The sequence below is a fragment of the Rhipicephalus microplus genome, unplaced genomic scaffold, assembly GCF_043290135.1.
Source record: "Rhipicephalus microplus isolate Deutch F79 unplaced genomic scaffold, USDA_Rmic scaffold_217, whole genome shotgun sequence".
Taxonomy (NCBI): domain Eukaryota; kingdom Metazoa; phylum Arthropoda; class Arachnida; order Ixodida; family Ixodidae; genus Rhipicephalus; species Rhipicephalus microplus.
Genome location: NW_027464788.1, coordinates 157501 through 172500, shown reverse-complemented (window position 1 = coordinate 172500; position 15000 = coordinate 157501). Strand labels below are relative to the sequence as shown.

The following is a 15000-nucleotide window of genomic DNA, read 5'->3' as shown; positions in this document are numbered from 1 at the left end:
GAGAAAGCACTGCGGTGTGCCGTGCGTAGGGACGGGCGCGCGTGCCACATGCCGCCGAAATATGGGTGTCGGAGAAAACAGAGTGCCGCGCGTAACGAGGGGCGCGCGTGTTACAGAGAGATATGCCCAAACGCATGAAAGTGTACGCAGGTGTCCTAAGGCAGTTTTTTTTTTTTCCTCATTTTGATGTCGCCCCGGCTGACGCGGTTTTCGTTTTTCCGTGCCGCCCCGGCTGACGCAGTTTTTGCGCCGCCCCGGCTGACGCGGTTTTTGCGCCGCCCCGGCTGACGCGGTTTTCGCGCCGCCCCGGCTGACGCGGTTCGGACTTTGCACTTTTTGGCTCACCCCGGCTGGCGGCCCACTCACTCGATCGCCAGGTCTGTTTGCCCCGGTGGTTCCACCGCCAGGCTTAAGCGCGAACTTTTTTTGTTTGTTTTCTTTTGATTAAGCGCAAGCTTTTTTCTTTGTTTTCTTTTGATTAAGCGCGGGCTTTTTTCTTTGTTTTTTTTTTTATTTCGCCCCGGCAGACGCGGTTTTTGCGCCGCCCCGGCTGACGCGGTTTTTGCCGCCCCGGCTGACGCAGTTCGGACTTAGCACTTTTCGGCTGTGCCTGGCTGGCGGCCCACTCACTCGATCGCCATGTCTGTTTGCCACAGTTTTCCCGGTGGTGCCGCACCCGGGCTCGCCCCGGCTGACGCAGTTTTCGCGCCGCCCCGGCTGACGCGGTTTCGTGCCGCCCCGGCAGACGCGGTTTTCGCGCCGCCCCGGCTGACGCGGTTTTTGCGTCGCCCCGGCTGACACGGTTCGGACTTTGCACTTTTCGGCTGTGCCTGGCTGGCGGCCCACTCACTCGATCGCCATGTCTGTTTGCCACAGTTTTCCCGGTGGTGCCGCACCCGGGCTCGCCCCGGCTGACGCAGTTTTCGCGCCGCCCCGGCTGACGCGGTTTCGTGCCGCCCCGGCAGACGCGGTTTTCGCGCCGCCCCGGCTGACGCGGTTTCGTGCCGCCCCGGCAGACGCAGTTCGGACTTAGCACTTTTCGGCTGTGCCTGGCTGGCGGCCCACTCACTCGATCGCCATGTCTGTTTGCCACAGTTTTCCCGGTGGTGCCGCACCCGGGCTCGCCCCGGCTGACGCAGTTTTCGCGCCGCCCCGGCTGACGCGGTTTCGTGCCGCCCCGGCAGACGCGGTGTTCGCGCCGCCCCGGCTGACGCGGTTTCGTGCCGCCCCGGCAGACGCAGTTCGGACTTAGCACTTTTCGGCTGTGCCTGGCTGGCGGCCCACTCACTCAATCGCCATGTCTGTTTGCCACAGTTTTCCCGGTGGTGCCGCACCCGGGCTCGCCCCGGCTGACGCAGTTTTCGCGCCGCCCCGGCTGACGCGGTTTCGTGCCGCCCCGGCAGACGCGGTTTTCGCGCCGCCCCGGCTGACGCGGTTTCGTGCCGCCCCGGCAGACGCAGTTCGGACTTAGCACTTTTCGGCTGTGCCTGGCTGGCGGCCCACTCACTCGATCGCCATGTCTGTTTGCCACAGTTTTCCCGGTGGTGCCGCACCCGGGCTCGCCCCGGCAGACGCGTTTTTTTTTTTCTTTCGCCCCGGCTGACGCAGTTTTCGCGCCGCCCCGGCTGACGCGGTTTCGTGCCGCCCCGGCAGACGCGGTTTTTTGCGCCGCCCCGGCTGACGCGGTTTTTGCCGCCCCGGCTGACGCAGTTCGGACTTAGCACTTTTCGGCTGTGCCTGGCTGGCGGCCCACTCACTCGATCGCCATGTCTGTTTGCCACAGTTTTCCCGGTGGTGCCGCACCCGGGCTCGCCCCGGCTGACGCAGTTTTCGCGCCGCCCCGGCTGACGCGGTTTCGTGCCGCCCCGGCAGACGCGGTTTTCGCGCCGCCCCGGCTGACGCGGTTTCGTGCCGCCCCGGCAGACGCAGTTCGGACTTAGCACTTTTCGGCTGTGCCTGGCTGGCGGCCCACTCACTCGATCGCCATGTCTGTTTGCCACAGTTTTCCCGGTGGTGCCGCACCCGGGCTCGCCCCGGCTGACGCAGTTTTCGCGCCGCCCCGGCTGACGCGGTTTCGTGCCGCCCCGGCAGACGCGGTTTTCGCGCCGCCCCGGCTGACGCGGTTTCGTGCCGCCCCGGCAGACGCAGTTCGGACTTAGCACTTTTCGGCTGTGCCTGGCTGGCGGCCCACTCACTCGATCGCCATGTCTGTTTGCCACAGTTTTCCCGGTGGTGCCGCACCCGGGCTCGCCCCGGCAGACGCGTTTTTTTTTTTCTTTCGCCCCGGCTGACGCAGTTTTCGCGCCGCCCCGGCTGACGCGGTTTCGTGCCGCCCCGGCAGACGCGGTTTTTTTGCACCGCCCCGGCTGACGCGGTTTTTGCCGCCCCGGCTGACGCAGTTCGGACTTGGCACTTTTTGGCTGAGCCTGGCTGGTGGCCCACTCACTCGATCGCCATGTCTGTTAGCCACAGTTTTCCCGGTGGTGCCGCACCCGGGCTCGCCCCGGCTGACGCAGTTTTCGCGCCGCCCCGGCAGACGCGGTTTTCGCGCCGCCCCGGCTGACGCGGTTTTTGCCGCCCCGGCTGACGCAGTTCGGACTTGGCACTTTTTGGGCTGAGCCTGGCTGGCGGCCCACTCACTCGATCGCCATGTCTGTTTGCCACAGTCTTCCCGGTGGTGCCGCACCCGGGCTCGCCCCGGCAGACGCGTTTTTTTTTTCTTTCGCCCCGGCAGACGTGGTTCCCCCCCCCCCCCTTTTCGCTCGCCCCGGCTGACGAGGTTTTCGCGCCGCCCCGGCTGACGCAGTTTTCGCGCCGCCCCGGCTGACGCGGTTTCGTGCCGCCCCGGCTGACGCGGTTTTCGCGCCGCCCCGGCTGACGCGGTTTTTGCGTCGCCCCGGCTGACACGGTTCGGACTTTGCACTTTTCGGCTGTGCCTGGCTGGCGGCCCACTCACTCGATCGCCATGTCTGTTTGCCACAGTTTTCCCGGTGGTGCCGCACCCGGGCTCGCCCCGGCTGACGCAGTTTTCGCGCCGCCCCGGCTGACGCGGTTTCGTGCCGCCCCGGCAGACGCGGTTTTCGCGCCGCCCCGGCTGACGCGGTTTCGTGCCGCCCCGGCAGACGCAGTTCGGACTTAGCACTTTTCGGCTGTGCCTGGCTGGCGGCCCACTCACTCGATCGCCATGTCTGTTTGCCACAGTTTTCCCGGTGGTGCCGCACCCGGGCTCGCCCCGGCTGACGCAGTTTTCGCGCCGCCCCGGCTGACGCGGTTTCGTGCCGCCCCGGCAGACGCGGTTTTCGCGCCGCCCCGGCTGACGCGGTTTCGTGCCGCCCCGGCAGACGCAGTTCGGACTTAGCACTTTTCGGCTGTGCCTGGCTGGCGGCCCACTCACTCGATCGCCATGTCTGTTTGCCACAGTTTTCCCGGTGGTGCCGCACCCGGGCTCGCCCCGGCAGACGCGTTTTTTTTTTTTCTTTCGCCCCGGCTGACGCAGTTTTCGCGCCGCCCCGGCTGACGCGGTTTCGTGCCGCCCCGGCAGACGCGGTTTTTTGCGCCGCCCCGGCTGACGCGGTTTTTGCCGCCCCGGCTGACGCAGTTCGGACTTAGCACTTTTCGGCTGTGCCTGGCTGGCGGCCCACTCACTCGATCGCCATGTCTGTTTGCCACAGTTTTCCCGGTGGTGCCGCACCCGGGCTCGCCCCGGCTGACGCAGTTTTCGCGCCGCCCCGGCTGACGCGGTTTCGTGCCGCCCCGGCAGACGCGGTTTTCGCGCCGCCCCGGCTGACGCGGTTTCGTGCCGCCCCGGCAGACGCAGTTCGGACTTAGCACTTTTCGGCTGTGCCTGGCTGGCGGCCCACTCACTCGATCGCCATGTCTGTTTGCCACAGTTTTCCCGGTGGTGCCGCACCCGGGCTCGCCCCGGCTGACGCAGTTTTCGCGCCGCCCCGGCTGACGCGGTTTCGTGCCGCCCCGGCAGACGCGGTTTTCGCGCCGCCCCGGCTGACGCGGTTTCGTGCCGCCCCGGCAGACGCAGTTCGGACTTAGCACTTTTCGGCTGTGCCTGGCTGGCGGCCCACTCACTCGATCGCCATGTCTGTTTGCCACAGTTTTCCCGGTGGTGCCGCACCCGGGCTCGCCCCGGCAGACGCAGTTTTCGCGCCGCCCCGGCAGACGCGGTTTTCGCGCCGCCCCGGCTGACGCGGTTTTTGCCGCCCCGGCTGACGCAGTTCGGACTTGGCACTTTTTGGGCTGAGCCTGGCTGGCGGCCCACTCACTCGATCGCCATGTCTGTTTGCCACAGTCTTCCCGGTGGTGCCGCACCCGGGCTCGCCCCGGCAGACGCGTTTTTTTTTCTTTCGCCCCGGCAGACGTGGTTCCCCCCCCCCCTTTTCGCTCGCCCCGGCTGACGAGGTTTTCGCGCCGCCCCGGCTGACGCAGTTTTCGCGCCGCCCCGGCTGACGCGGTTTCGTGCCGCCCCGGCTGACGCGGTTTTCGCGCCGCCCCGGCTGACGCGGTTTTTGCGTCGCCCCGGCTGACACGGTTCGGACTTTGCACTTTTCGGCTGTGCCTGGCTGGCGGCCCACTCACTCGATCGCCATGTCTGTTTGCCACAGTTTTCCCGGTGGTGCCGCACCCGGGCTTGCCCCGGCAGACGCGTTTTTTTTTTTTCTTTTCGCCCCGGCTGACGCAGTTTTCGCCCCGCCCCGGCTGACGCGGTTTCGTGCCGCCCCGGCAGACGCGGTTTTTTGCGCCGCCCCGGCTGACGCGGTTTTTGCCGCCCCGGCTGACGCAGTTCGGACTTTGCACTTTTTGGCTGAGCCTGGCTGGCGGCCCACTCACTCGATCGCCATGTCTGTTTGCCACAGTTTTCCCGGTGGTGCCGCACCCGGGCTCGCCCCGGCAGACGCGTTTTTTTTTTCCTTCGCCCCGGCAGACGTGGTTCCCCCCCCCCCCTCCGTCTTTCTTTTTGTTTTTTTTTTCGCCGCGGCTGAAGTGGATTTTTCGGTGCCTCGACGCCCCGGTAGTCGCGGTTTTTCCGTTTCCGCACGGCCCCGGCTGACGCTGCTCGGTCACAGTCGCCTTTTGTGAGGATTGCAGACTTCTTGAGCGCGGGTGTTTTTTTTTTGTTGTTGTTGTTGTTTTATTACGCATTCGCTCCAGCAGACGCTGTTTAGACTTTTTGTTTCCTCTTTTATCCTGCGACGAGGTGACGAGGTTTATTCGGTGCCCCGCCGCCCCGGCTGAAGTGATTTTTCCTGTCCCGTGCCGCCCCGGCTGACGCGGTTGGGACTTCGCGTTTGTTCGGCCGCCACGGGTTTTGGCGCACTCGCTCGGTTGCTTGTTGTTGCCACTTGTTGCGAACCCAGGTTTCTTGAGCGAGCGCGGGCGTTTTTTCTTCCTTTCTTTCTTTGTTCTATGTGTTAGCGAATCGGCCTTTAATATCACACGAGGACTCACAACCAACAATTTTCAGTTTGAAGTGTAAAAAATCTGCAGGTGTTGACGTAACTGACTTGCCCCGTACCCTTGAGTACATCCATGAAGTTCTCGTAGTACTACTAAATCGCATTATTCCAAGTGGAGAAATTCCCATAAACTTGCAAACCTCTACACGAAAATCGGTGCGCGTGATAAAGTTGAAAATTATCGTCCGATATCAAATGTGCCTTCTATAACACAAATTCTAGGAAAAAAAAAAAAAAACACTTGTTCGCCGTTCTCTGCGCCGTGACTGGCAGCACTCCGGCGAAGCGAAACGGGGTCGATTCGAGCACGATATCGGCGTCTTTCGACGTGCTCGCCGGCGACCGTCGCACGAGTACGTCGCACGAGCGCGTCTGCCGGGGCGCCGTTTGCGAAGCCGACGCAAAAGTGGGAACCGCCGCTCGGATGATCGCCGCTTTCGGCAGAGTGAGTGTTGGCACTCCGGGGAAGCGAAACAGCGTGAATGCGCCCACGAAATCGGCGTATTTTGAAGTGCCCGCCGGCGACCGTCGCACGAGTACGGTAAACCGCGTCAGCCGGGGCGTAGTTCGGGACGCCGACGAAAAAGTGGGAAGCGCAACTCGGATCTTCGCCGTTTTTGCAGGAGTGAGTGGCGGCCCTCCTGCGAGACCAAGAAGCATCGATTCGTGCACGAATTCGGCGCCTTTCGACGTGATCGCCGGCGACCGTCGCTCGAGTAGGGCAAACCGCGTCTGCCGGGGCGGGCTTCGGGACGCCGATGCGAAAGTGGGAAACGCTGCTCGGATGTTCGCCGTTTTTGGCCGAGTGAGTGCTGGCACTCGGGCGAAGCCAAACGGGGCCGATTACGGCACGATATCGGCGTCTTTCGACGTGCCCGGCGGCGACCGTCGCACGAGTACGGTAAACCGCGTCAGCCCGGGCGGAGTTCGGGACGCCGATGCGAAAGTGGAGAACGCCGCTCGGATCTTCGCCGTTTTTGGAGGAGTGAGTGGCGGCACTCCGGAGAAGCCAAGGAGCGCCAATTAGCGCACGATATCGGCGTCTTTCGACGCGCTCGCCGGCGACCGTCGAACGAGTAGGGCAAACCGCGTCTGCCGGGGCGGGGTTTACGACGCCGACGCAAAAGTGGGAACCGCCGCTCGGATGTTGGCCGTTTTTGGCAGAGTGAGTGCTGGCACACCGGCGACGCGAAAGAGCGCGAAAGCGCCCACGAAAGTGGCGTATTTGGACGTGCTTGACGGCGACCGCTGCAGGAGTACGAAAAACCACGTCAGCCGGGGCGAGCGACCCACGGCGGTCTGGGTGCTTATCGCTGCTATTATAGGGGCACCCCGGCAGACGCAGAAAAAAAAATTTTTTTTCGACCTTCTTTTTTGCTGGTCGAGCTCGGGTAACCCAGGTCGCAATGGGAGCCGCGCACGAAAGCGGCGTCGCGAGACGCGTTCGCGGTCGCTAGTCGCACGAGCTCGGCAACCGCGTCAGCCGGCGCGGAGTTCGGGATGCCGACGGCTAAGTGGGTACCGCTGCTCGGATGTTCGCCGTTTTTGGCCGAGTGAGTGCTGGCACTCCGGCGAAGCGAAACGGGGCCGATTCGGGCACGATATCGGCGTATTTCGACGTGCTCGCCGGCGACCGTCGCACGAGTACGGCAAAGCGCGTCTGCCGGGGCGAGGTTTGCGATGCCGACGAAAAAGTGGGAAGCGCCGCTCGGATCTTCGCCGTTTTTGCAGGAGTGAGTGGCGGCCCTCCTGCGAGACCAAGAAGCATCGACTCGCGCACGATATCGGTGTCTTTCGACGTGCCCGCCGGCCACCGCCGCACGAGTACGGCAAACCGCGTATGCCGGGGCGGGGTTGGCGACGCCGACGCAAAAGTGGGAACCGCCACTAGGATGTTCGCCGTTTTTGGCAGAGTGAGTGCTGGCACACCGGCGACGCGAAAGAGCGCGAAAGCGCCCACGAAAGTGGCGTATTTGGACGTGCTTGACGGCGACCGCTGCAGGAGTACGAAAAACCACGTCAGCCGGGGCGAGCGACCCACGGCGGTCTGGGTGCTTATCGCTGCTATTATAGGGGCACCCCGGCAGACGCAGAAAAAAAAAATTTTTTTTCGACCTTCTTTTTTGCTGGTCGAGCTCGGGTAACCCAGGTCGCAATGGGAGCCGCGCACGAAAGCGGCGTCGCGAGACGCGTTCGCGGTCGCTAGTCGCACGAGCTCGGCAACCGCGTCAGCCGGCGCGGAGTTCGGGATGCCGACGGCTAAGTGGGTACCGCTGCTCGGATGTTCGCCGTTTTTGGCCGAGTGAGTGCTGGCACTCCGGCGAAGCGAAACGGGGCCGATTCGGGCACGATATCGGCGTATTTCGACGTGCTCGCCGGCGACCGTCGCACGAGTACGGCAAAGCGCGTCTGCCGGGGCGAGGTTTGCGATGCCGACGAAAAAGTGGGAAGCGCCGCTCGGATCTTCGCCGTTTTTGCAGGAGTGAGTGGCGGCCCTCCTGCGAGACCAAGAAGCATCGACTCGCGCACGATATCGGTGTCTTTCGACGTGCCCGCCGGCCACCGCCGCACGAGTACGGCAAACCGCGTATGCCGGGGCGGGGTTGGCGACGCCGACGCAAAAGTGGGAACCGCCACTAGGATGTTCGCCGTTTTTGGCAGAGTGAGTGCTGGCACTCCGGCGAAGCGAAAGAGCGCGAATGCGCCCACGAAAGTGGCGTGTTTGGACGTGCTTGACGACGACCACCGCAGGAAAACGAAAAACCACGTCAGCCGGGGCGAGCGACCCATGGCGGTCTGGGTGCTTATCGCTGCTATTATAGGGGCACCCCGGCAGACGCAAAAAAAAAAAAAATTTTTTTTCGACATTCTTTCTTGCTCGTCGACCTCGGGTGACCCAGGTCGCAGTGGGAGCCGCGCACGAAAGCGGCGTCGCGAGACGGCTTCGCGGTCGCTAGTCGCACGAGCTCGGCAACCGCGTCTGCCGGGGCGGAGTTCGGGACGCCGACGGCTAAGTGGGAACCGCCGCTCGGATGTTCGCCGTTTGTGGCCGAGTGAGTGCTGGCACTCCGGCGAAGCCAAACGGGGCCGATTCCGGCACGATATCGGCGTCTTTCTACGTGCTCGCCGGCGACCGTCGCACGAGTACGGCAAAGTGCGTCTGCCGGGGCGGGGTTTGCGACGCGTACGCAATAGTGAGAACCGTTGCTCGGATGTTCGTCGTCTTTCGCCGAGCCAGTGCTGGCACTCCGGCGAAGCCGAACGGAGCCGATTCGGGCACGATATCGGCGTCTTTCCACGTGCTCGCCGGCGACCGTCGCACGAGTACGGTAAACCGCGTCAGCCGGGGCGGAGTTCGGGACGCCGATGCGAAAGTGGGAAGCGCCGCTCGGATCTTCGCCGTTTTTGGAGGAGTCAGTGGCGGCACTCCGGTGAAGCCAAGGTGCGCCAATTCGCGCACGATATCGGCGTCTTTCGACGTGCCCGCCGGCCACCGTCGCACGAGTACGGCAAACCTCGTCTGCCGGGGCGGGGTTTGCGACGCCGACGCAAAAGTGGGAACCGCCGCTCGGATGTTCGCCGTTTTTGGCAGAGTGAGTGCTGGCACTCCGGCGAAGCGAAAGAGCGTGAATGCGCCCACGAAAGTAGCGTATTTGGACGTGCTTGACGGCGACCGCCGCAGGAGTACGAAAAACCACGTCAGCCGGGGCGAGCGACCCACGGCGGTCTGGGTGCTTATCGCTGCTATTATAGGGGCACCCCGGCAGACGCAGAAAGAAAAAAAAAAAAAAAATGGGGACATGGCGTGCGTCACCGTGCGGCTTCGCAGCGTTGCCGAAGTCGCCGAGCCCTTCGACTGAGCCGAACGGCGGACAGGGAACGTTGGTCGGCCGTTCTAACCTGTCGGTGCCACGCCGAGACGTCGTTAAGGAAAACCGCGTCGTGGGCCTCTACGACGCCGTCGAGTCGTTGTACGTTTGGTGTCCAGCGTGTCGGCGGCGAGTAGCGGACACGTCGTTCACGACTTCGGTCTTTCGCAGTCGACGCGAACTTGCGGAGAGTCGTGGTGCCTCACGTTTTCGGCAGAAACCGCGGCGGAATTTTCCCGTGCGTGCGCGCACGACCTCGGTGCTGTGCCGTCAGCGTAGTGTTGCACAAACTCGTGGCCTACCCAAGGTGCGGTACGTTTGCGGCCGTATCCTCGGTGGGAATTTCGTGAGTAGGGTCGCAAATTCTACGACCTCGGCGGGTTTGAGAGCGACGTAGACTTGTGGCACGCTCAACGTGCCACACGTTTCGGGGCACACCCGCGGTGAAATTTTCTCGAGTACGCTCGTATTAGTGCCCAAGGAGGTCTGGGTACTTATCGCTGCTATTATGTGGGGGTTCTCGTGAGCGGCGTACGCGAAAGCGACCGGGTGTCTGATATGCGGCGGGCTTCGGCCTCGTCAAGCGTGTCCTCGGGTCTGCTCCAGGGGAATCCACGGCAGTCGTCTGCAGCCTCATCCGCTTGATGCGTTAGGGGCTGGTTGTCGGACGGTGCCGTTTTACCACGATATCGAGGTGTGTTCCGTGTCGTCCTCGGGCGATTCAGATGCGAAAGCGCCGAAGACGCGGGCGTGACCCGTCGTCTGGCGGCTTTGCAGTCTCGGCTCCGTTGCTAGTTCCGGCCGGTCCACCGACAGTGCAGCGGGCTTGGGCAACCCGCACGGCGCGACCGAGTCGATGCAACGAAAAAGAGCGAGCATGAACGTGCTTCTTGCCGCACGGCTCCCACTCGTCTTTCGGGAAGGTTGTGCCGTAGCGAGCTCGAACGCCGTCATCTCGGAGTGCAAAATAAGCGTGTTGGGGCGCCTGAAGGTGGCCTCCGCCGCACACAGACTGCGTCCGGCCCGCCGAAGGCGAGGACGGACGCGCAGTCGAACGATTACCTGGTTGATCCTGCCAGTAATCATATGCTTGTCTCAAAGATTAAGCCATGCATGTCTAAGTACATGCCGAAATAAGGCGAAACCGCGAATGGCTCATTAAATCAGTTATGGTTCCTTAGATCGTTTCTTCCTACTTGGATAACTGTGGCAATTCTAGAGCTAATACATGCAGTGAGCCTGGAGCCCTTTGGGTAACGGGTGCTTTTATTAGACCAAGATCGATCGGGTTTCGGCCCGTATTGTGTGGTGACTCTGGATAACTTTGTGCTGATCGCATGGCCACGAGCCGGCGACGTTTCTTTCAAGTGTCTGCCTTATCAACTTTCGATGGTAGGTTACTTGCTTACCATGGTTGTTACGGGTAACGGAGAATCAGGGTTCGATTCCGGAGAGGGAGCCTGAGAAACGGCTACCACATCCAAGGAAGGCAGCAGGCGCGCAAATTACCCACTCCCGGCACGGGGAGGTAGTGACGAAAAATAACAATACGGGACTCTTTTGAGGCCCCGTAATTGAAATGAGTACACTCTAAATCCTTTAACGAGGATCAATTGGAGGGCAAGTCTGGTGCCAGCAGCCGCGGTAATTCCAGCTCCAATAGCGTATACTAAAGCTGCTGCGGTTAAAAAGCTCGTAGTTGGATCTCAGTTCCAGACGAGTAGTGCATCTACCCGATGCGACGGCTCGGACTGAACATCATGCCGGTTCTTTCTTGGTGCACTTCATTGTGTGCCTCGAGATGGCCGGTGCTTTTACTTTGAAAAAATTAGAGTGCTCAACGCAGGCGAGTCGCCTGAATAAACTTGCATGGAATAATAGAACAAGACCTCGTTTCTGTTCTGTTGGTTTTTGGAATACGAGGTAATGATTAAGAGGGACGGACGGGGGCATTCGTATTGCGGCGCTAGAGGTGAAATTCTTGGACCGTCGCAAGACGAACTACTGCGAAAGCATTTGCCAAGAATGTTTTCATTGATCAAGAACGAAAGTCAGAGGTTCGAAGGCGATCAGATACCGCCCTAGTTCTGACCATAAACGATGCCAACCAGCGATCCGCCTGAGTTACTCAAATGACTCGGCGGGCAGCTTCCGGGAAACCAAAGTATTTGGGTTCCGGGGGAAGTATGGTTGCAAAGCTGAAACTTAAAGGAATTGACGGAAGGGCACCACCAGGAGTGGAGCCTGCGGCTTAATTTGACTCAACACGGGAAAACTTACCCGGCCCGGACACTGGGAGGATTGACAGATTGAGAGCTCTTTCTTGATTCGGTGGATGGTGGTGCATGGCCGTTCTTAGTTGGTGGAGCGATTTGTCTGGTTAATTCCGATAACGAACGAGACTCTAGCCTATTAAATAGGTGCGGGGTTCCCAGCACCTTACAACCTTCTTAGAGGGACAAGCGGCTCCTAGCCGCACGAAACAGAGCAATAACAGGTCTGTGATGCCCTTAGATGTCCGGGGCCGCACGCGCGCTACACTGAAGGAAGCAGCGTGTCTTTATCCCTGTCTGAAAAGACTGGGTAACCCGTGGAACTTCTTTCGTGATTGGGATAGGGGCTTGCAATTGTTCCCCTTGAACGAGGAATTCCCAGTAAGCGCGAGTCATAAGCTCGCGTTGATTACGTCCCTGCCCTTTGTACACACCGCCCGTCGCTACTACCGATTGAATGATTTAGTGAGGTCTTCGGACCGATGTCCGGCGCGGCCTTTCGGTTGCGCCGGTCTGTTGGAAAGATGACCAAACTTGATCATTTAGAGGAAGTAAAAGTCGTAACAAGGTTTCCGTAGGTGAACCTGCGGAAGGATCATTAACGGATTGTGAAGGGTGAGCGCCTCAGCTGCGTCTGCGCCCGACACTTTCTGCCGCTGACCCCGTTTGGACGCGGGGTCGGCTTTTCCCCACGGGGCTGCCTGAATGTGGAGCGGCACCCCGTGACAAATTGTTGCGCCCAGCGGACGCCAACACCGCGACCTTGGACGGTCGGCCAGGTGGCGGACGCGGGTACAAACGGCGCAACGCACTCATAGGTCGGCTTTCGACCCGCCACTGCACCGTGGCTCGAAGCGCTCGAAATGCGCGACCCGACCGCTGCGGGACCGCCTAGTACTGTAAACAGGAGCGGCGGAGCGCGAACGGCGAGTCGTGGTTACGTCGGTAGAAGGCGAGGCTGCGCGTTCCCGAAACGCCAGCCGAGTGCCCTCCCGACCGTTCGAGCGTGCAAGAACGAGACCCGACAATCGCGCGGCGACTGCCAAGTACGAGAGGAACGGCACAAGCGTCGGCGGTCGGTCAAGGAACTGGCGATGTGACGGGTCCGCTGTGCACCAGTGCATACCGTCCCGCCGTCCGCGGCAAGCGCCTCCGCGTCCTCGGGTGACGGAGGCTGCCGGTCGGTTCTTGCAGGCGAGGGATCTCGCTGGCACCGGTTCGCGTTGACGCGCGGCCGGTCATGGCACGGCGATGCGACGGCCGAGGTGCGCAGTACTCGATGGAGGAACCGCACGCTCCGATGACCGTCCCGCCCTCCGCGGCGTATGCGTACCGACCGTAATGGTTGCAGCAGCGCCGGCCGGCTTTTGAATTCGCCACACGAAACACGGTGCGAGATCGCGGTTAGGGGAGCGTCGACGTTGCCAGGCGTTTTGCTTGCTGCCGAGGGAAAGGCGGCACGGCCACGTCGCGCTCGTCGCGATTAGCGGGTCTGCGCGCTTTGGGAAGGTGCCGCAACGACTTGCCGAAAGAGGAAGCACGGAAGAACGAGGGACTTGGACGTCCCGACAATTGAACGCACTTGCGGCCAGGCCCTTGCTGGCTTCGTTCTTCCGCCTCGAGTAGGCTCGTACGCGGCTCCGGCGCCGAAAGTGGTCCTTGGCACCGACTTCGGTGGACGTGGGAAGTGCCGCGCAAGTACGGCGCGCCTGGCTCCACCTGTTGGCTAAAGTAGGCAGCCGGATCGGCATTTTGGTGTGCGGTGGCAAACCGTGGATGCGAAAAAAGCTTGTGCGATTTCGTGGAACAAAAAGCGGGGGTCCCCCTTTTTATGCGGAGGAGACCGACCCGCCTGCCGTGGTGAACCGCGACGCCACGGTAAAAACGGGAGAGGCTTGTCGATGGGACCGTGCATCCAGCGCTCCACGGAGGCCGGGAGGCGGCCGCCCGAGGAAATGTGTAGCCGTCGAGGCCCGCATCTGCGTGCACTCTTATCCAAATGGGTGTACCGCAGGCATTTTCTGGTTAGGCGGGCCAATGAGAGCGAGCACACAACGATACCTACGGGTCCGGCTTGGAGAACCGGCTTCGACGCCTCCCGAGTATTTATAGAGGGGTGGACCACGAAAGCACTCGCAAGTAGCGAAAGCGAAACGCCGTCCGAAACACACCGTTTGCTCGATTTGCGGCAGCCGAAAAAGGCGCGGCAGAGTTTTGGAGTCCAAGCGTGCGCTGAAAAGCGCCCTTCTTGGCCACTGTTTGGCCGAGTGCCAGAAACGTTTGGTTTTGACTGTACGGAATTGAACAAACACTTTTTCACGACTCTAAGCGGTGGATCACTCGGTTCTCGGGTCGATGAAGAACGCAGCCAGCTGCGAGACTTGGTGTGAATTGCAGGACACACTGAGCACTGATTCTTTGAACGCACATTGCGGCCTTGGGTCTTCCCTTGGCTTCGTCTGTCTGAGGGTCGGATCACATATCAAGAGAGCCTTCGGCGCACAAGGGAACGTGAGCCGTCGACTCGTTTTGACCGCGTCGGCAACACGGACAGCACGCTGAACACCTCACAGCGAGCGCCAACAGCGGCCACTCAAGGGCGAGACGGTGGCGACCGTCGTGCCAGAGCCCAACCGAAACGGGGGCGACCGACTGCATTGAGGATGTGGCACCTCGTTGAGACCGCCGCAGGACTTCGAGTCGGAAGGAAGCCTGCAGGGAAAGTGCGGTCGAGGTTGCGTACTCCTCTCTGCGACCGGGCGCGCAAGAGCTGCGAGAGCCACGGACGCGCAACTTTAACGCACGGTAAACACGAGGAGCGAAAGCCGGCCAGCAAAGCTTCTCCAGCCGTGCGCAAAGTGCGCGAGATCGCAGCCTTGCGTTGCGCTTGTTGCCCTCGAAGTAAGCAGGGTGTCCCGTAGACCGGGCGCTCGAACACGCTGCGGGGCCGTGCCTCCTCCAGGCTTTGCCGCGCGAACAGGGAACGTTCGCGCGCAAAGCGCAGGGAGGTGAGGAGGCTGCGCCCGACGTTTGCGGTTCGCTGCGTACGCGGTTGATGCGGAGAGCACGGCGCGACGACTTGCCGCGAAGCGGAAAAAGTCTCCCGCACGAGTTGGCGAAACGTTGGCGAAGCTTAAGGCGTTCTCGTCGTAGTCCGCCGTCGGTCTAAGTGCTTCGCAGTTCCCGTCCCGTTCAAAAAACTGGGCCACTCCAGTTGGGGCGGGGGCGACGCTACACGAGACGATGCCTCTCGCCAGGCTGCGTGGCTGCCCTTGCGGCGGCGGCGACTGGCCTCGGCGGTGTTTGGGCTTTCGACACGGTCGTTTATCACGCAACTGCTCGGACGACGCACGCGCGCAGCGGAATGCCGCTTGCCAGCCTTGTGAAGAT

At 61.9% G+C, this 15000-nt stretch overlaps 2 non-coding genes across 2 annotated transcripts; both read left to right on the top strand.

Annotated features, from left to right (window-relative positions):
- The first annotated feature begins 10396 nt into the window (after window positions 1–10396).
- Window positions 10397–12211, top strand: LOC142792354 (small subunit ribosomal RNA). The gene has a single exon (XR_012890853.1). It is a non-coding gene; the product is annotated as a small subunit ribosomal RNA (ribosomal RNA).
- A 1719-nt stretch (window positions 12212–13930) lies between these two features.
- LOC142792345 (5.8S ribosomal RNA) lies at window positions 13931–14083 on the top strand. The gene has a single exon (XR_012890843.1). It is a non-coding gene; the product is annotated as a 5.8S ribosomal RNA (ribosomal RNA).
- The last annotated feature ends 917 nt before the right edge of the window (window positions 14084–15000 follow it).